General features: G+C 39.5%; 1 protein-coding gene across 8 annotated transcripts in view; it reads left to right on the top strand.

The window, feature by feature from the left end:
- The window catches only part of EPS8 (EGFR pathway substrate 8, signaling adaptor), a 131,999-nt gene that overhangs the window by 17,890 nt on the left and 92,580 nt on the right, over positions 1–21,529 (top strand). For 6 of the 8 annotated variants that reach the window (XM_074540065.1, XM_026790372.2, XM_005481868.3 and 3 more), the window contains one exon: positions 16,311–16,450. The exons of the other annotated variants lie outside the window; for them this stretch is intronic. The gene's annotated coding sequence lies outside the window, so the exon portion shown is untranslated. The remainder of the gene's footprint in view (positions 1–16,310; positions 16,451–21,529) is intronic. 8 annotated transcript variants of the gene reach the window in all.

Raw genomic sequence — 21,529 nt, 5'->3', positions numbered from 1 at the left:
CTGACAGAGTACAAAGGTGACCTTCAAGGTGGTGGGAATGGTTAGGGCAGCCCAGATTTTAGTAATGGATTTATGACTTCCATAGTGCCCCTGAATAACCCATTTATTTCTCTGAAACAAACTAAGAGTTGTTGCTCTTTGCCTAAAGACTAGCATTTTTAAAGCAATCTTACAGTTCTCTCACCCTCCCATGCAACAGCTTGGAGGCTTTCCCTTGACAGATAATAATATTGTGAGGAAAAGGAAGTTTTGCAACCCTTAAACTTCCTGAAGAAAAAAGTGCTGCTAAAATTCCTTGGAAAAAAAATTTAATAACACAACAAAATATTCAGTGAGTCATCATTTACAGGAACATCAGTTTTCCGAGATGGTAGCAAGATATAATTTTTCTCCATTTATCCTAAAGGAAGGCAAATTTTGCCAGCTTTTTCACTGGTGTTACACTTCAGCATTGCAATCATATTTAAAGGAATAGTACTCAATTTCATCCATCAGTAAAACCAAGATTCTTCTGAATTAATGACAGAAACTCTCCACATCAGGTTTGAACATTTAATAAAAGGAAATGAGGGATCAGTTGAATAAAATGATAAGAAATTTCTAAAAGACATGGATAAAATAATGAAGCTGAACATTTGCAGAAATGCTTATAAAGGAAAGCCATTCCCATTGCAACAATTAGTGTGCACCTTAGTGTTTGTGCAAGAGAGTGCTGCTTCAAATAACAAAACTGATTTCTACAGCACAGTGATGAGACTGGCTCAGACTGAAACTGAAATGTTCTCTTACTTAGGTACTAATGCTAATTAGTGAATGAAAGATCTTTTCCAAGTAAAATCACTTTATCTGTATGCACTAATGACCCAGTCTTAAAGAAGGCTCTTACCTGATCAACCTTTGAAGTGTTGCACTGGGCATTACAGCTTTACAACTCTAATGCTAAATAACATTTCTGAAGGATGTGCTCTCATACAACGGGTGCTGGATGTCTGGTTTTAAGCTCATGGGGACTTGTTCTCCTTGATAACTTCTTCCCCTCACATCTCATTGTGCTTCTGAATGTCTGTTGTGCACAAGGTTTTCTCTGGACCTCCTAGAGAAAACGATTGAGTTTATGATCCTAAGTGGAATATTTTTACTTACATTGCTTTTTTAAGTACCAGGAAAAAAACCCCAAAAATGTATCAATAGTGGTTGTTGTCCATGTTGCTCCCACAGCTGCAGTAGTGTGGAGCATCAGAAATTTGGTTTGTCCTGGACCTTGGAAGTTGCTATGGCAACTGTGCATCCCACTGGGGACCTGAGTTAGGTGTGCACACCTCAATTAACTTTGCAGCATCCCTCTGCACATGTGTTAGGCCTGGGAACTCCATTAAAGCATCACCTCTGGTGTGCTAAGGGAAAGGAATCCCCGCTGCTGTTCCTGCCTCCCTGTGCTGCAGTCTGTGATTCCCCCTCTCTCTGTGCTGAGTGAGGAGCTGCAGGTGCTCACCTGGAGCTCCCTGATGGCCACTGAGGGAGGGTCTGCTCCAAGCTGTTGGTCCCCATCAGTGCCTTGTCTATGAGATAGGGACACTTGAGGAGCTGAGCACAACAAATGGGCACCTCTTGGGTTTCTGTGGTTGAGATGACCCTGAGGTGTCAGAAAGTCTCTTTTTTCCAGCCCCACAACCAAAGAAGTTGAGATTCATTTGGTTCTGCTTTTCAAGGTTGTTTATTTTCTCTTATCCATTACATTCTTTCTCTGACCTGCTGAGATCTGTCCAGCAGGCTGGGTTGAGGCACATTGACCACGTTGGGATGGTGTTAGCTTTCTATACTAAGAACTATGTGTACTTTATTTTCAATAATTTTCCAATACCTATCACCTATGTTAGACAATCTGTCTCTGCTCTAAACCAATCCAAAAGTGCCACCATCACAGCAGAAGATGGAGGACTGGAAGGACAGGACACACTCAGATTCTTCCATCTTGCCTCCTGAACTCCCATTATAAATCCCCAAAATTCTACTTTTTCACCTTGTAACAAATTAACTATCATTCCACTCTTGTGGCTTGTAACTCTTCACACAAAGTTGGGAATTGTTTCCATGGGCTAAAATCAAAGGCACAGGTGTTTGTGACTCTGTGCCAAGGCCTCTGAGCCCCCTTGGCAGGGTCTGGAGTTTTCCAGGGCAGCCAGAGGAATGTCCTGGGTTCCCACAGGCTCCCAGCTTGGTCACTGCAGGGGCTGCTGCTCTCTGCATGCTGGGTTTGGGCTCCTGGAAATCACTTTCTTACCCAAAAGCAGCTGGCATCCTGTGCCCTGCCTGGACATTGTTCCCTTCTGAAGCACCACTCAGGTAAGTGCTGACCTTCAGAGTTATTGCTCTGGGGGCTGGACCTTGCCCAGGACAGTTTAAACATCTCTATTCACTATCCTCTCCCTAAAAATATAACAGGAGCTGTATAGATTCCTATAAGATTGCCTTAAAGAAGGGAATCTTCATAGGGATAAAATATAAGGAACCGTTGTGTAAATATTTTTTACATTATATAGTGAGAATTATACCCTCCTCTTTGATTTTTACGCCATTTTTTTGCCAAACTCTAATCCAAAGGGATCCAAAGGGAAGCCAGCATCTCCCACACCCAAGAACGTGCTGGCTCCTCTCTTTCTTCTCCTGTGTAAGATATTCTCTCTTATTTTGGGTGCTGTTTTAGCACTCATTCTGTGGGAGGACACTGAGCCAGCCCTGTTGGTGCCCCACACACTCAGTGGAGCAGCAGAGCACAGGCTGAGTTTGCAGCTGGATTGGATTATATTTGGGTTTCTGTTCAATCTGAAGGTTTAGCACCATCTGGGAGCTGTTTGCAGACAGCAGCAGATCTCATGTTCTGGAGTGCATTTGGGTGGGAGAGAAGAGGGGCTGGAGAGGTGGAAATCTCTGGTTTTGGTGTACTTTGTGTGCATGTGTGGTTGAGATCTGCCTGGACTGACTGCCAAAAAATCTTCAAAGGGTCTTTCTCACCATGGTAAATCCTGCCAGCTTGCTGCATTTGACTTTTGTAGGTTTTTGGTATTTTTGGTACCTTTTTTTTGCAACTTATTCAGTCCCAGCCGTTGGCTTCCTGTTGCCTACATCTCATCATTGAGTGATGCCAATGAGTGATGGCTCTGACACCTTTGGGGTAAAAAATAAAGAAAAATTGATCCTTCTTTGGGCCCTGCTTGTCCTGGTGCTCCCTTGATAAGCAGAAGTTCATTTTCCTTGTTCAGGAGGTAGAAAACTCCATACCTTCCATTTGCCTGGATATTGTGAGGTGGGGATTCTTCCTCCCTGCCCAAGCGGCACAGGAGAGAATCTGGTCCTCAGCTAACCCTGCCAATTCTTCTTTGCCCTTGGAGAATATTCCTCTATAGATTTTGTGGGTTATTTTTGGTTTGTTTTGTTGTGGGTTTGGTGGGGGTTTTTTTGAGCCAGTTTTGGTACACAAGTTGAACTTGCCTGAGGCTAGAGATACAAAGAAATTTAGAGTGGTGACCTGAACCTTTATGCTGAGACATTTTTACAGAGCAGCTTGCAAGCCATAGGTAATTTGTTTCCTCTGTAAATCTCCACGAAGAGGAGGCAAGTGTAAAATATTTTTAAAAAAAGCTTGTAGTCAATTTTCTGCCTTTCCTGGAGGTGGAGGACAGAGCTATTATGCATGACCGCAGTTCTTTTTTTAAAATTTTTCTTCTTTTTCCTGATGTTTGATACCTGGGAGCAGGGTGATATTTTGCATAATTATAGTTAGAAATCTGTTGTTGATGCTTTGCATCTCAGTCGTGGCTGGAATGCAAATAACCACCCAGTTTGGTAGCACAGGTACAGTTTATGCCCCCAGGACACTGGCTGAGGATAACTGTGCAAGGCCGCAGATATTTGCCTTCCCTCCTGCAAATTCAGTGGGAAACATTTGCCCAAACTCCTCTCTTGTCCTCTTGTTTTTCTTAAGCTGGAACATAATGCAGTGAAATGTGTGGAAAAATAAGTAAAAACACTTAAATATCAATATTTTCTTTCTTGATGAGCACAAGCTAACCAGAGAGTTCCTGTGTCTTCTGCTGTGTCCCAGTGTTTGCCCTGGGAAGTGCTCATCTGGGGCAAAAAGTTTTCCTTTAGGTTGTGACAGAGGAATATAATTTTCAGCACTGCTTTTGCTAGGCAATTCACTGTGAAAATAGCACTGGAAGCTGTCAAATTGAAAGGATTTGCAGATTTCTGAAAAAAAAAGCACCCCAATATGCCAAGCTGAAGTTGGGGTTTTAGGAACAGTCTAAGCATTGTTATATGGGGAAATAATTATTTTCTTACTTGGCTAGAGGACTGCCAGCTTTCATGCTGTCAAGAAGAATGCACATGTAACCTGAATAACACATAATCATGTCTCACTGGAACTTAAAGATATGATTTACAGGACTGACAGGCTCTTTGTTGTATCAGCATTGAGTGGTTGCAGCCCAAAAAAAAAAATGCACTTCAATACCTAGATAAGAATTAGGCTGAAAAATATGTCATGTTTTTAATTCTGTGAATTGTTATGTCTCTGAGTAAGCCTTGTATGCAAAACAATTTTACTTCTCTCAGGAACATTAAACAACATATTCTCATTTTCCTGTTACTGCAGCATTTTTGCAGTTTGATAATAGATATTTCTTTTTCTAATCTGTCTGTGCCCACTGTGTTTGTTTTTGCCCACTGCATGCAACCTTCATTTCTGGCATTTCCATGAAAATCTGTAGCATTCTGAGGACAAAGCTTTGCCATGGTGTTGAAACTCACTGCAGGAGGAGGTGTTTAAATCCAGTTTCATGTTGACAGCACTGTGCTGAGAACTTTCCTGGTCCCTTCTGCAGCCATCCCATGATTGCCAGGATCAGTGTAAATAATGAGTGGCTGAAAAAAAAAAGAGAACCAAGTGCCTTAACTCCCCTTTCTATAAATACCCCATCTTCCTGTCTAATTTTCCCCAGGGAATTTGCTCCAATGTTGTTTGTTCTGCAGGCTGGGGAGTGTTCATCTCCCTGCCTTCACCAGGGTCTGGCAGGGGGATCTTGTGAAGCCACTAGCATCACTACTAAGCAAATATTTACTGAGTTAATTGATGGATGCTATAGATGACAAAACTTTGAGCTACTACAGACAATTTTTGGCATTGTAAGTGGATTTTTCCTCTCTCAGGGAAGGGCTGCCTCAGTCTCCAGCAGAAGGTGATAGGCTCAAACTGCATCCATTAATTTCCTCAAGGAGAGATTTAGAACCTGGAGATCCTGGCCTGGGTGTCCTTCTTGTAAAGGAACTTGATAAATGGGCACAGAGCCTTGCCATGTCATGGTCATGGAGGTCCTGAGGCAATATTTAGTGTAACAGAATAAGCAGTGCTCCAGTTAGCACAGTCATGCAAGGAGATGCATTTATGCCTTTCAAGACAAAGAACCTTTTCACTATATGTCCAGCTATTATTCTGTTAGCTCTTTGTGGGGAATTAGCACATCTTTGTTTTCCTTTGGGCAGGGAAAGAGTTTTGCACGTTCTCACTGAAAAGCCCAGTGTTTGAAGACACAGCACTTACATGAGGATTAACTTTTTAAAAGACTTGAGGGTCCCTGTGGAGTTGCCTGAGCCCATTAATAAAAGTTTGAATTTTCATCCTAATGTATTAATTATGTTTGTCCAATTCCTAGAGGACCAGTAGATCAAATTAATCTTAATTAAATTTCAGGCTGTGATAGGAGGGGGAAAAAAATATTGTAGAGTTTAAAGCTTGAAAGAGTCACTAGGCAAGCAGACTGTTACTTTTTCTGATTAAAATGTAAATACATTTTAAATTAAATTCCAGTAAATACATTTTAGCTTACTCATTTTTTGACTGAAGTTAGACCTTCAGTAATATGATGACTGCTGTGCTTTTGTCTTCATGGGAAGATTGTTTTTCAGACCAATAGGTTGAAAGCACTTTTGATAAAACTTGGCTTGTCATACTAAGCCTGTAAATTATTTTGATGAAATTTGCAACTCTAATAATAATTTTAATAGCAGAAACAAAATTTTTTGTGCTGGATATTTCCATATACTCAAAAGAGAAAAAGCTGAAAGTGATAAAGAAGGAAGCCACTCATATTTGTGTGCTCAAGTTGAGTTAAATCTTCCATTCAAATCCTGCTCTAGCAATCCTTAGATGTGTGAGACCATGCAGAATTACTTAATCTCCTGGGGATGTCTGCATTTTAATAAAACAGATGTCAGTTTTGCATCTTGAGGTCTATTTCTTGTTTCTGAGGAAATTTTTTCTTTTGATTTAAATCCAACAGAAAGGGTTTTTTAAAATTTCTCTTTATCTGGCTAATATCACCCTCTTGTAAAGCAACAAAACGTCTCTCCATTTCTTATTCTGTGGAGTGTATTTAGTGCTCTTTCTTATCTCTTGTCTCATAACAAAATTTGTGTACACATAGGCATCACCAGAATTTTTTCCCCTATTATATTAATTTTTTCCCTGTTTTATTAATTTTCAGTGGTTCAGGTCTCTGAAACACAGTGTTGGCTTTGGTCTTCTAGAAACATTCTTGTTAAAAGCTGTCATTTACTACTTCCTTTGGAGCTGTTTTTTCATCCACCTTGTTTTAAAACAATTCCTAGAATCTTGCAGGAAGTTTAGCACAGAATGTTCTTGGTGTAATCCACTGGCATAATTGATATATTTTATCCATTTATGCCTTAGGTGGGCAACATGAAGTATCTGGTTTATGTTTGGGGATGTTTTTGGCATGGCAAGACAATGACAGCAGTTTTGAATCCCCTGGGAAGTGAAAATATTTCCCCTGGAGTATGATTTTGATGTATTAGAAGTTTTCTCTGTCTTCTGTTTCCTATGTGTCTGTTGTGTACATACTTCCTTTATTTTAGAAAAAAAAAGTCTTTAATAATATAATACATAATTTTAAATAATAACTTTAATAAATAACTTAATTATTTAATAAATTTAATAAAAATTTCTTTATTTCACCCCAGCATACAGAGGGGAAACTCTGGATTTATTATTAAACGCTAATAAGGGTGCACAAATTGTTTTGAAGTGCAAGACAAATGACCCTGCTTGGGCAATGTAAATTATGCATTGGTTACCTGACAGACTGGAGGCACTTCTAGAGTTTCTCACCTCATCCCATCTCCTGCAAACTGTTGGAAAAGGTCAAATTCCAGTCAGACTGGGAACTGTTGCTTTCTTCATTAGGCTTAAAAATATTGTCCCTATTTTCAATTTTTCTCCATTTTTTTCTAAGTTTCATAACACACATGTGTAAGATGTATTTTGCTTTTCCATTATAACCTCTTAAGTTTTGTGATTTGGTCCCAAGTTTATTCCTCCATGCAAAGATGTGGAATAGCTCCTTTCAGCCTGCAAGGAACAGTGTTTTATTCACATTTTTCTTGAATTTATTTAACAATTTGAAGTTTTTCTTTTCATTCATCACCATGAATTGTTTTTTTTATGGCCAGTATTGCAAGTCTGAAAGTAGCTTTGAATGCATAAAATAGCAATGTAATGAATGTTGTTTTAAACAAGAGCAGATTTCTGATTTTATTTATTTTCCCCAGAAAAATTCTGGTGGTGTGATTAAAATGATGAAACATTGGATTAGGAATTGTTTGTTCAGAGGGATTTTATGTTTGAGTGTGTTCAGCATTGGTAATGACTCTATGCAGTGAACAAAACCAAACGCAATTGAAATATACTACACTTCATTGATAGTAGCAAGAAAAAATTGTAGGCATTTTTGGGTAAGTTAAAGACTTTTACTTTATTTTTTTTCCCCTTCTGGATGGGATGCACAAAAATCCATTTTGGTCATGAAGATTTTTAATGTCCTCACTTGTTGTCTAACAATGTTGATTTAAAGTTACTGTTTCATCATAATTACCAGGCAAAAATAGTGTGGAAATATGAAGAGATGTGCAGAATGGTCAATAAAGAGCAGAGAAAAAGGAGCCCTGTAACCATAGTGGGGTTTTTTTGGGGTTTTTCCAGTCGAGCATTTTTGTGTTTGTTTTTCTGTATGATTTGTTAGCTCAGGATTAGGCTCTTTTGTTTGTGGTGTAAATCCTGTTCTTGGCCTACAATGAATATTAATTAACTTCTGTACTTGTATCTGCCCTGTTGCAGAACCAGCTCCTTATTAGTGAGGCAATAAAAGCAGAAATGAGATGATACAAGGAAGCCAAAGAGAATCTGGGATCAGATCAAGGGCAAACACCCGTGTTCCAAAATTATAAAACAGAGGAAGAGAGATAATTAGAAAAGTTGGAAGGTATTTAAGCATCAGGATTTCCTTTTTATCCACCCTTAACTTTTAGAGGGGGCATTACTGCGAGACATTATTGAAAGCATTACTTTTTAATAGACCTCAATAAAAGAAACATTAGCAAGAAAACCTTTACAGAGGTAAGTGTTTTTTGTCATTTTTCTGGGCTCTTTTTTTACAAAGTGGAACCTTTTAGAAATCTGGCTCCTAGCTCAGAGTTGATTAAAGGAATATTACTTTGCAGTTGACCTTTGCAGGGTTCCTGATGAGTATTTGGCCATTGTTGGTTTCTTTCATCAGGAAACTGAGGGAGGGACCTTGTCCTACAGCAAAGGGGCTGTCATCTTTGTTTTCCTCTTGTAGATCTGAGGAGAATATCTAGGCCAAGGTCTCCAGGAATCCTGGCCTTTCAGACTGTCCTGAGCTCTGTCCTGGCCAGAGTCCTGCTCCAGAATGGATTCCCCATTTTTTAAAACCCAACCAACCAAATGAAAAAAAAAAAAAAAACCCAACCAAAATAAACCCCAGCCCTTCTCCCCAAAATCCCACATTTAAACAATAAACCACATTTTTACAGTTCATATCACTCCCACTTTATATGTGACTTATTCCCATTGCAACAGGAATTAGAAGTTCTGCTCTATTGGGAACATTGCAGATTCTTTAGAAGGAACAGAGCACTCTAAGAAAAATGCCACCTTGTCCTTGTTGTAGACTATTAAATTCTTGATTCTTCAAAATAACAAGTCACTTTTTTTGTTAGACCTGATAGTTGGCTTGAAACCAGGTTTGTTCTCCTTTTCTTTTCCCACTTTCCCCCCCCAACATGCATTACTAGACTAAAAAAAGGCTATTAAAAACCTTGCTTTTCACAATTGCATTGATTTTTTTAAAGGTAGATTTAACCTGACATGTGATTTAATGTGCCTCATTGCATTTTAATAAACCATTAATTTGTGAAGTAGAGGTCAATAATGAAGGGTTCAGGGGCTGTGGTCAGTAGCAATGATGGAGCAGAAGAAAAAAGGTCACAGTTGCTGAATTTTGTCACAGGTTGCTTTGAGTCAGAGCAGAAGGTTTCTGATTTTGATGGGCAATATCAGAAGAGACTTGAAAACATCCTCAAGAGTGCAGAGCTTTGATCCCAGGGCTGGTCAGTGATTTAACTGGGGAGAAGTGCAAAGGCAAAGGGAAGAAATGACATTTGAGGAAATGGAGAGATGGACTGAAAATTCTGGCACCCAGATGTCCCAATACTGTGACTCTCTTGTGATTCCCAGGTAAAGGATAGCATGAACTGATGAAGACTGTCTGGTTTTACAATTGTCTATAAAAATCAAATTGATTTGATGTGCAGGAATATAGGAAAAAAATTAAGAGGTTGGTAGAAGTTTTTAGGTTTCAGAGGCCGTGGCCATGGTGTGCTCTGCCTTTTCTTGGGATAAAAATTTAATGAATCCAAATTTTGATACAGCTTCAAAGTAATTCCTGATTACATCATGATGGGGAAACTCCACCTCCTCAGCTACAAAGGGAAAATTATTGGCACTAAAAGTAATTTATTACTACAGACCATGCTTAAAATAACTTTTATGGCCACAGAGGCTGTAATGTGGTGGATGTCTGTAGGTGTATTGATGTGAAAACCCTTCTGCTTCCCTTTGAGGAAGGGATTTCAAAGAGCTGCCTGAATTTTTGCTTTCCTTAATAAACAGAAAAGATTCAAGATCTTCCTGATGCAGTCCTCCAGTGCTAGGAAGGGCCAGGTTCCTAATCTGTGCACAGTATTAAATTTATACCAGTCTGGACCAAATGTTCTGTCATTCACCTTTTGGCCCTGAGTTTCTTTGACTCTGGAGTTACTCACTGTTCCTTCGTGCTGCTTCCCCTCTCTTCTTTTAAAGGGATTCCTGTTTTCTGCCTTCCTTCTTCCACATCTTGAGAAGTTTCACACAGCAAATGAGCTACAATAAATTTACACAAGGCAAGATCAGCATATTTTTTAAACAAGCTTCTTGGTTTGTTAATTTTTCACATGAATACTGGGCGTTTTTTATTGTGTGCTTTGCCCTTCTGAAAAAGTAAAGAGAGCCTGACTTTTCAGGCTACAGCAGGACAGTGGCCTGGATTATTTCACCTCTCATTTTACAAGAGGGCCAGCAAAGGAAGGACTTGATATTGGGCAGCTGGGAAATTCAGTTACTTTGCTGCTGAGCACAGTGGACATTTTGGTAATCTCTAGTGCTGAGATATGCCAAGGATGGATGTTGTTTTATTCTCGTCTGTCCATGCTGTCTGTTTTGCTGTTTCTGTGCAATGTCATGTGTTTTTTGATTTTTTTTTTTTTTTTCTCCTTTGCTGAAGAGGAAAATTGAACAAAAAAAGGTCAGCTAGAAGCACAAGCACAGTTACTTTTCACAGGCTGGTTTCTAGTGCTCTGAGCACCTGTGGTGAAAAAACACCTGAAATAAATGCAGGGTGGTGCAGAGGGAGTGCAAAGGGTGAACAGGCCTATGAAGGGTGGTTTTGCAGTAGAAATTGATATTTAGAACATTTCTCAGGTCCCACCAAATGTGCAAAGCCTGAGAATCAAGGGCTGAGCATTTCTGCTCACATTTCAGAGTGACCAGTGAGAAACCAACCCCTTCTGATACTCTCCTGCTCCTTTCCAAAACCCAAATTGTTTTTCTTATTGCTTTTTCTGAAACCACATGTGATGCTTCCCACACATCTCTTAAGCTACACCAGCCCTTGTCAAAGGTATGGGAGTTGATGAAGGTTTTGAGAGAATTCCCAATTTTATGATGTCCCTTTGTGGGTGTGAGTGGTGAATTTAATCACAGTAACACCCTGGGTCTGTTTCCCACTGCTGTGCTCTCTGTGCTCATCCTTTCAGTCTGTAGTGATATTTGAAGACAATAATCTAAACCTAAATAATATCCTTTTCTGAGTTTTGTTTACCCCATGTGAGTATCCAAAGAGACAGGTTTGTCTTTTGTAGTGCTAGCAAGAAATTCCAGGTCTGTTGAGATGTAAGACCAACAGTGTATTAACTTCAGGAAGGCAGAAACTCAACCTCTGCAAGATTTTTTTTACTAATAATCTCTCCTTGGTTCAACTGAAAAAATAATAATTGTAGGGTTTCTACTAAGATATGCCTCTAGCAGGTAGAATAAGGGTTTGCATATGAATATATTTGACAGTGTAACTTTAATGCACTGAGGTTCTGAAGTGGATCCAAGCTGAATATATGAAAAGAATTTTTATAATACCTGAGACTAATATAATTTGTCTCCACTTTCAAAATAAAAATAGTGCTGATTGATTTTCAATTTATTAAACCTGATCCCTGCAGAGTTTGAAAACCAAACACTGTGGCAAGAGGAATCTAAAAGTAAAACCAGGTTTCATTGTCTACTCTGTAAGAAGCTGAAGCTGAAAAAAATGCAGAAGTAAACAAGGAAACAGCTTGTTACAATAGCCACTGAAATATAATATCTGGCTGTGAATAAACCAAGTCTGACACTGATGTAGGGACATAGGAAAGTATAAACACTCAAAAGGCAGCAATAATAATAATAATAATAATAAATATTTATATTCATTTTGAACTCCTATGGCCATGAAGGTGGACAACTTTTAGACATCAGACTGGATTTACAAAGCTTTGCATCAGTATAAGTAACATGAGTAACTTTTTGCAGTTCTGTTATCTTCCCCTCAATTTTCTGTCTCTCTTTATATCCATCCCACTCTTGAGTGCTATTTTATCCATCTCTTTAGGATAACTATTCTATAGTGGAATTATAGTGCAGCATTTTGAAATGATACTCTTGAATATAATGTTTTAAGTGTCTGACTTGTACATGAGTGGTGTGGAGGCTTCTTTTTCTTTTGGCATTCTGACAAAAAGATGCAGCACCTTGCCCAGCAGAGAGAAGGGATGGGCATTTCTGTGGCAAATGTGACCATTGGGAAAAACTGTACTTCTAGAGATGCTGGATGTTGCATTGTGTATCTGGTGAAATGAGCTTTTTTGTTAGCCAAGAAACTTTCACAATTGTACATGTAAGCAGATCTGCTGCGGGGTCAGGCATTGAGATGTTTTTTTTGGGGTCTCAGTATCTCCCTGTAAGGTAGACGGTGTGTATATATTTTAATTTTAAATTCATTAGTACTTCTAAAACAGGGATTACAGATGCATCACACTAAAGGATGTGTTGTCTCCTTTGACCTTACCAGTAATGCTTTTATCTTTGCCTTGCAAAAAGGCTTTTCCCTGTGCACTTACCCATCAGCTCCCGAAAGGCCAAGAGAGGTAAAAGCTGAACTTGGAGGAGGTTTTTTGTTGGTTTTGGATTTCTTAAGTTTATTTTTTTCCTCTAGATTACATAAATGGCTGATTTAGGGACAGAATGTGATGTTAAATAAACTGGTGTGGGTGATGATTTCTTTTTCCTCTGTGCCGCATTGCCGTCTCCACACACTGCCCCTCTCTTCTCCACATCCTCAAACCCTGCTGGTGTGCATCAAGAGGCTCGCATTAAAAACAGAAAAAAACCCAAAAATGAAGTGAGTTAATTACAGCTGCTTATAATGCTGTGGAATAAATGTTTTAAAAAATAGTCCAAAAAGCCCTTTCCTACTGTTATTACTAATTTCCCAGAGAAGCTGTGGTTCTAGGTCTGTTCAGGTGGCCACTTCCCCTCCCTTTGAAGCGTGTGACTTTACTTTTTCAAGACAAGGTCATGCCAAACTAATTGATTTTTTTCTTTCCCCTTCTTATTAAATAAGTTTGGCTGAGCCACATTTACTTGGATTAAATACAAGCAAAAAGAAAGCTCACATTGGTTCAGGAAGTTTGTTTTGTGGTTCTTTGGAAAAGAACATTCTGTCCACTCTTTGTAAAACCAATACAAACAGTCTTTTGGCACACACACTATTCTTTGTAGATACCTTGCTTTAAATTATCTCTCTGTCATTTTGCAAGATTAAGTATCACAGTCCATATTTCCTGGATAAATCCTGCCTTGTGTAATTGTGCTTTTCCTTTAGAAGTCACACCTGCAGTGGTAGTTGGTAGTTTAACACAATTAAATCTTCTAAATGCTATTGGAGATCTGCTGATGAAAGATACTGAATAATGAAATGGTGATTATAAATTTTAGGACAGTAAATGTGGTTTATATAATAGCTCTTATTTAGAAGTGGTTATATCTCATTATAGGAATGATCACGTAAATATGCTATTAAGGAAAAAGAGCTGTAGAGGCACAGAGTAAAACTACAAGAGTTTTTATTTTGTAATTGAGGAATTGTGTGTGAGTTTTGTGGAGAAATGTCCTTTTCCCTTTTAATTTTTCAAAGGTTATAAGGTTTTTTAATCATTATATCATTTTATCATTATATCATAATTATTATATTATTACCACTAAAGGAGTACTGGGATAATGCACTTCATGTGCTTGTAGCAGGCATTTCTCACATGTGAGAACCTGGCAGGAGCTGCCAGAATTGGGAGTAGCAGCAGAGAAGGAAATGTGCACTGTGCAACCTCAGTCAAACAGGGAGCAATCTCTGGTGCCCTCTTTTGATAATATATTTTGTGGAACTGGTTAGGGGAGGATCTTAAGTGATGTTAATAAATTATTGGACTGATTCTTCAAGTAACTTCTACTGGCTTGGGCTCTTACTGGAAGGGAAAACAAAGATATCCTGTACCTTCTCCTACATGTAGTAAATAATCTTCCTAGAGAGTGATAAAAGCAAATCAAATCTGTCCTGCAACAGCTTGGAATTGAGCTGAGGGTTTACACACACATCTGGATGTAAGTTTAGAGTACTATGTTTTTTAACATCAAAGGAAAACACAATGAAGGACCCCAACCTTTTGAACTTTCTATTTCCATACATTTAAATCCAAAGACTGAAGTATTTTGAATGTCATGTCTGTCTTATCTTCTCAGCAAAGCCTTTTCCTATAATTAAAAGGGCATCAATTTTTCTAATTGTTGCCAAATCCAATCTGAGCCTCCCACACAATCATTGCACCCTTCCCTCCCCCTCCCATCATTGTCTGATATTTTGTTTGCGCAGTCATTATTCATTAACTGTGCTCATGTCCAGGGCAGCAAACAGAGGAATCACATCAGCAAGGAGGAGCTCAGAAACTCACCAGTGAAATCTGGTTTTTTTTTTTCCTTTTCTGTGTTACATTGGCTTTCAGATGAGAATCCCAAAACCTGTAACAAATTTCAGAGATAAGGAGCCTGGAAACAATGAGTGTGCTACTGTTTGCTGCTTCCTTTTCTTAGCAGAAATTTTTAGTCTTCCATTCTACTGAGAAGAATTCATTTCTATGTAAGAAGCTGCTGAGATTATAAGCCACTATTGGAAAGGAAAGAGGTGTAGTCTGCCCTATTCTTAAATAAAATCTTACAGAATCACACACAGTCGTTAGTTGGAGTTGGAAGGGAACTCTGGAGATCATCTCATCCAACCCCCTTGCCAAGGCAGGGGTCATCTAGAGCAGGTTACACAAGAGCAGGTGGGGTGTGAATCTCCAGGAAAGGGAGATCCCACAGCCTCCCTGGGCAGCTGCTCCAGTGTAAAGTTCTTCCTTATGGGGAAGTTCTTCCTTATGTTAAGGTGGAACTTGCTGTGTTTCAGTTTATGGTCACTGCTCCTTGTCCTGTCACTGGGCACCACAAAAAGGAGCCTGGTACCATCCTCTTGGCACCCCTTTGAGATGTTTATATGTATTGATGAGATCCCCTCTCAGTCTTCTCTTGCCTGGACTAACCAAGCCCAGGTCCCACACTCTCCTTTTGAGAGAGACACTCCAGACCTCTCAGCATCATTACGACCCTCTGCTGTTCCAGTAGCTTCTTTTCCTTTCCCTTCTTCCTTTCCCTTTTTCCTTTCCCTCCTTCCTTTCCCTCCTTGACTTTTTCCATGTTTTGAAGGAAATAAAATGGGCATGAAAGGCTGGAGTGTCTTTCCTGAGGTCCCTGGGCTAGGAAAAGCTGAGGCTCACGAATGAAAAGCCTTAAGATGTGCCCATGTGTTGTCCTTTCCTCTGTGAGGCTTTCCTGGTCAGAAAAAAACACCCATTATTTGTTTATCTCCCCTTCAAATATGAAAATGTTATGTTTTCAGCAGAAATAGGTGATTAACAGATAAACCATCAGTAGAATCTGGTCATATTAGTAAGCAGATTGAAAAGGTTTAGTATGAAAATGAATACAATATACTACTTCATTTTTACACTAATGTGCAACTACTGGATCAATTCACATTGACTGAATTGACCTATTCTCACTTGTCCCAACTCATTGGAGTTGACTCAGTATTGCTTCTTCCTAGTTCTGTTGCTATATCTAATTGATCTGTATGCTTTAATTAATTTTAATTAGATTTATTGTAAATGGCCTTGTAAGAGTGAGGAAATAGAACCTCTCATAGAAGTCACAGAATTGGGATAATACCAAAATGAAGGCTTAAAGAGAGTAATTGATAAGAAAATTCTGCTGTAAATTTGGTCAGATTTGCTGAAAATTGAAGATCTGGTCAGTGCCTGGAATAGTGCAGTTATGAAGCTGGAAGCAACTCCTGTTACAGCTAAGTTAGAGTGGAGTGTTGGATCTGAATAAAGACATGAAATAAAAAAGGATGAATGTCTTGAATGTCAGATTCAAAACTGAGATGTAACAAAATTTGAAGGGTTTATGATGGAGGCTGTTCAGTTATCCTGACCATGAGGTTCCTGTTAACTGTACAGAGCAGTTCTTTTTGGCATTACTGGTATTTAGGAAACTCACACTGACAGTAGTGGATGAACTCTAACCAGAACTGCATTTCTCCCTGTCACGCACACTGAGGGAAATCACATTTTAAGAAGTCAGGGATTAGCAAGCTGAACCCCTTGTGTAATGTGCAGTGGAATTGCAAAGCTGAACCTGTTCCTTTTCTGCTTTTCAGTGATTTGTCCTGTTGGGCAGCTGCCTTCTGAGTGCCTCTGGAGAGATGCCAGCCAGCTGAATTGAGCAGTGGCAGGGACAGCATCTCCCCAGGCTGAAGTTCTAAGCCCAGGCTCGTGGCATTTGCAGAAGCGATCACTGGTGAGTTGTACACGAGCACAGATTCTCTCCCTCCTCTCTGTCTCTTCAACCACTGGCATCTGTTGCAAACTCTCAATTCTGGATGCACAGGCTGGCCTGCCTTGCTTGTTTTCCCCAGAGTGTGACTGATGGGCTTAGAGAATGTGAAAAACGCCAATCACTTGTTTTTGAAATGTTAAAAGTTTAACAGTAATGAAATGGTTATAAAAATAGCAATATAATTAGAGTAATAAAAAATTGGACAATTAGGATTTAGGACAATATGAGACAATGAAAACAAAGAGTTACGGATGGTCCATGTTTCTCTTTCTGGGCAAAATAAGCCCAAAAAAGGACACCCATTAACAGAGGATTAACTCTTAAAAGCAACAGCCTGTTGCATATTCATACACCTCATACATAATGCATAAATTCCATTCAAATACAGGATTCTGTCTGGTCAGTGTCAACTTCTTCCTCTTAATCCTAACAGTGTCTTCAGGGCTGAGCAAGGCAGGAAGAACTTCATTTCTTTTGATAAGAGAGCAATAAATTATCTTTCTCTGAAATATTTGGGTGTCCTGTGGCTGCTATCTAGTCTGAGTACCTCATTCCTTTCTTAAAAAAAAAAATATCTCACATACATAGTTTCTATTTTAACATTATGTTATGACCTAAAACTATATTTAATGTACCACTTAAGAGAATTAATACAGCATTACTTTCTAACATAACCCATATAATATTCATTTTAATATTTGCGAAAAGCCTATCACAAAATACACATTTTTTACAGAGAATATGAGAGTGGTCCAAGCTACCAGCTAATCTTAGGAAATCCTTACTATTTGTTTGTATGTTTATGGATTATTTTCCTCTCTCCCTCCACTGAATGAGTAATGTCCTGGTGAGGCCAAACTTCAATTCTATAGCATTTGTGTGTTATACTAGATGATATCACTGTGCTTTTTTTAACCAGAGGAGATTTTATACCCTCTTCTTTAGTGCTTCATAGCCTGGAAATCCAAGCTGTGGGGTTCTGATAACAGAAGTAGGGACTGGCTGCTGTCAGCACGAGGGTGATTAAAAATGTGTGTGTGCATGCTGCTTCACTCCTTTCCAGCTGAATAGAAAATGAAACTGCCCAAAGCCTTTTATGTAAGTGCATGGATTTTGGTTTTTTTTTTCCTGTTTAAATCTCTGTGTGGCTGTATGCAGACAAACTCCATCCCCAGCTTCCTTCTGAAGATGCTGTGCAAAGAAAAGAGTGAGCTTGTTCTGACCTATGAGGAGTGATCCTGTTTCCAGCTCAATACCAGACATAACCTTTCCACAAAAAGCAATAGCTAACCATTATTTTTTTTTTTTAGGGGAAGGTGGTTTCTAGTCAGTTTTTCCAATCTGTGATTTTCCCTGATAAAACAATGGCAATCTGCTTCTTGCAGCAGCTGAGATGCTGTGATTCTTTGACAGCAAATGTGTGCAGAGCTGCCTTACACCTTGTAACCCCCTGCTTTATTTAAGACTGCCATGCTGGGCTGACTGCTGTTTTCCTGGGAATGTGGCACCAAGGAATCGTTGGTGAGATGCAGCCTGGTCTGCAAAACACACGTTTGCTATTAAAAACAACACATGTGCCCTTAGCTGTAGCTAATAAATTAAAAATCCCTGTGGATTTTGGGGGAGATAGCTCCTCTAGACATGGAAGGAATCCCATTAAAGCATCAGCAGGGCACAGCTCAGCATCAGGTGCTGAATTGAATATCAGAACTACTTGAAGGTCTCTTCTGGAGCAGCAGGAGGAGCCCCCTGCAAGGATGGGTGCAGGAAGGGTGAAATGCATCCAGGGCACTTGTCTCTTGCTGTTTCAGGTTCTTGCCATATTGTTAAAAATGCTGGTTGGGATATTTGGACAAAGACCTGAAGGTCAGTGCTGTCCTGAGCTGTAAATGTTCCTTTGATTAGCAAGAGATTTGGAAAAATCACTCTGGCCTGAAAAATCATGAGGGTAATTCTGCTTTCTGCTGGAGGGGGCAAAGGCACAGCAAGGAATTCAGGTACATTATTTCAAGGTCCAGTAGCCTCTTATGCTAGACTAAAATAAGTAGGCTTTAATTAGTGGAAAGTTTAGGAAAACACATTTGGTGCTATTGTCACATAACAAGTTGGAACATACCTGTCCTTAAATTCCTTTCCTTTTTATTGCTGCTGCTCTTCCTGCTCCAGTTGAAGCATAGCAGCTTCTGTCTTGGGAACCACTGAAGGTAGATGCAGTTCCTTTCTGCTGCTGGAGAACTCTGAGCACCAGCACTTAAATAATACAGCAACTTCAGTGCTAACAGCAGCAGCTTTGGAGGAGAGAGGATTTCAGATTGTTGCAGTTGATTTTCAGGGTATGTAGAAATAGAGAAAGCAAGGTAGTTATTGAAGCAGTGTTGTTTTTATGTAAAATTGTTGTCACTTGGGTAGGTGCACTTTATTTTTGCTTGTCAGTATTTTCAATTATTAAAATTTAGAGATCATAGATTTTTCTAGGAGCCAGATAATTCTAGCAGAAGCACATCTGTGCCTTGGTCAGGGGGACAGCAGTTTGGGACAAATGTCTGTGTGCTGTGTCTGAGGTGTCAGCATGACTCACAGGATGGAATGCCTATGTGGAGGAGAAGGCAAAAACCTTTGCTCCCTTGTGACAGGGGTGGGAAACCATCTCTGTGTGGAGAGGTTCCTTTTGGAACTGCACATCACCAGGAAGGTGCTTGGAAAATTGACTTTATTCTCAAATAAAGACTGAGTCAAGCCAGTGCCTGCTTATCAAGTCGGGGGGTGATTGTGCTGTGCCATCAATCGCAGTGCCCTGAGCATAAACAGTTCCATGGCTGCACTTTAGAAATGCGTGTGAACTCCAGTGCAGGTTTTTAGTTTGTTGTTTCGGTTGTTTTTTGGTTTTTTTTCCTATTTCTGAGAGCACTGTAGAGCACAGAACTTCATGTGCTGGGTGTCTGGGGAGTGTCCTGCCCTTGGGGTTGAGTGGTGTTTTGCACTTTGCTTGCAATTCTGCTCCATTGCTGTTTGCTAAGTGCAGTGCAGACTTTTGAAATTACACTTTGAACCTTCATCTGGAAGCTGAAGTTTCTTACACATGTTTCTTATTTTTTTAAAAAATTAATTTCTAGTTCTTTCTAATTATAGTGTCAGAACAGTGTTATCACAGAATCATTAAAGATCCTCCCAATGTAAAATATTTTAAGACCGTCTAGTACAGCCCCCCTGCAATGGGAAGGGACGTATTCAAATAGCCCAGGTTTCTCAGAGCCCCATGAATATTTCCAGGGATGGGACATCCACCACCCCTCTGGGTAACCTCTTTTACCACATTCATTGTAAAAAACATCCTTATATCCATTCTTATTCAGCCTTCTTTTACTTTAAAGCCATTATCTCTTCTTGTCCTCTTGCAGTGGGCCCAGATAAAAGCCTGTCCTCATCTTTCCTGTAGGCTCCCTTGAAATAGAAATCACTGAAGTGACTGGCTATTAGAAATATTGCAGAATCAGGTAAATGGACCTCCTACCTCAGGTGGTTGGGTGCTGAAACACACTGACAGCAATTGTAAACCATCATCAGCCTGCAAAAGATTAATGGTTAGCTACCAATGACTGCTTTGAAACTCTAGAAGAATGATAGCTTAAGCCATTGGTATAAATCAAACCACCCCTTTGTTAACGTAAATTTTGCTTAGATCCAAAACCACTGAAGCTGGATGGATATTCCTGTTGATTTTACTACAGCAAAAATTAACTTCTACTTCTTGACAGGAGTAAATGAGAGATAATGAGATTTTATTATCTGCTCCAATCACCTGTGGCTTTGATTTAAAAACCAAAATTCCTCAGAACCATTGGATTTTTTTTTTTTTTAATCCCATAATTCAAAACAAAGGGTTACTTTATCTTTTAAATCCTGGCTGCTCGGGTGGGGGCTGTGCTTTAGGACAGGTAGAGACATCTGGGCATTCTCAGGGCTGCCGTTGCATGTGGTGAGGGCTGCTGGTGCCCACCAGCCTGGCTCTGCAGGGGAAATCTCAGTGTCACAAACCAGAGCCACGACAGCTTGTCATTGCAGACTGTGCTTTTTCCCCCTGCCTGGTGGTTGGAAAGGTTCAGAAATGATCATAATCTCTTTCTTCCAGCGACTGGGGTTTGTTCCTTACAGATTTAGGGGGGAAGAAACCCACTCTGCTTTTCATTTGTGCTGAGTTTGTGTGAAAAATGCATGTGGTTTATGACTGGCTTTTCGCAAATATTAAAATGAATATTATATGTGTTATGTTAGAAAGCAATGCTGTATTAATTCTCTTAAGTACTGTGTTAAATATAGTTTTAGGTTATAAAAATTGTTAAAATAGAAACTATGCTATGTAAGATGCTTTGTTTAAAAGAAAGGACTTGCAGCAAGATAGCAGCCACAGGACACCTGAATCTTTCAGAGAAAAAGAATTTATTGCCTTCTTATCGGAAGAAACGAACTTCTTCCCGCCTCGAAGGCGCTGTTAGGATTAGAAGGAAGAAGTTGGCAATGACCAGACAGAATCCTGTGTTTGAATGGAATTTATGCATCATGTATAAAGTGTATGAATATGCAACAGGCTGTTGTTTTTAAGGGTTAATCCTTTGTTAACGGGTGTCCTTTTTTGGGCTCCTGATGCCCAGAAAAGGTACCCAGACGTCAGTAACTCTTTGTTTTTATTGTCTTAATTCAATTTGTCCAAATTGTTATTACTCTAATTGTGTTACTATTTTTATAACCGTTTCATTACTATTAAACTTTTAAAATTTTAAAAACAAGTGATTGGTGCTTTTCACAGCTGGCAATTGTTTTATTGTCTCGGTTGGATTTTCGTAGCATATCCAAAGTCGTTAATCTCCCGTGGAGTAAGAGGGGATGTGAGGAAAAGGAGTGGAGAAGGAAGGACAGGATGATAGCTGAACACACTGGGGCTTTCTTGGCTTTAAGGGATGTTTGGGCTGTGGGGTGTTTATTTTACAGCAGCTATTCCTGGTCCCTAGGGGAGAGGGTGGGGTGACATTGGTGTGTCATGGA

The sequence above is a fragment of the Zonotrichia albicollis genome, chromosome 4 (genome assembly GCF_047830755.1).
Source record: "Zonotrichia albicollis isolate bZonAlb1 chromosome 4, bZonAlb1.hap1, whole genome shotgun sequence".
NCBI classification, from domain to species: Eukaryota; Metazoa; Chordata; class Aves; order Passeriformes; family Passerellidae; genus Zonotrichia; species Zonotrichia albicollis.
This window is presented reverse-complemented; position numbering and strand designations above follow the sequence as displayed.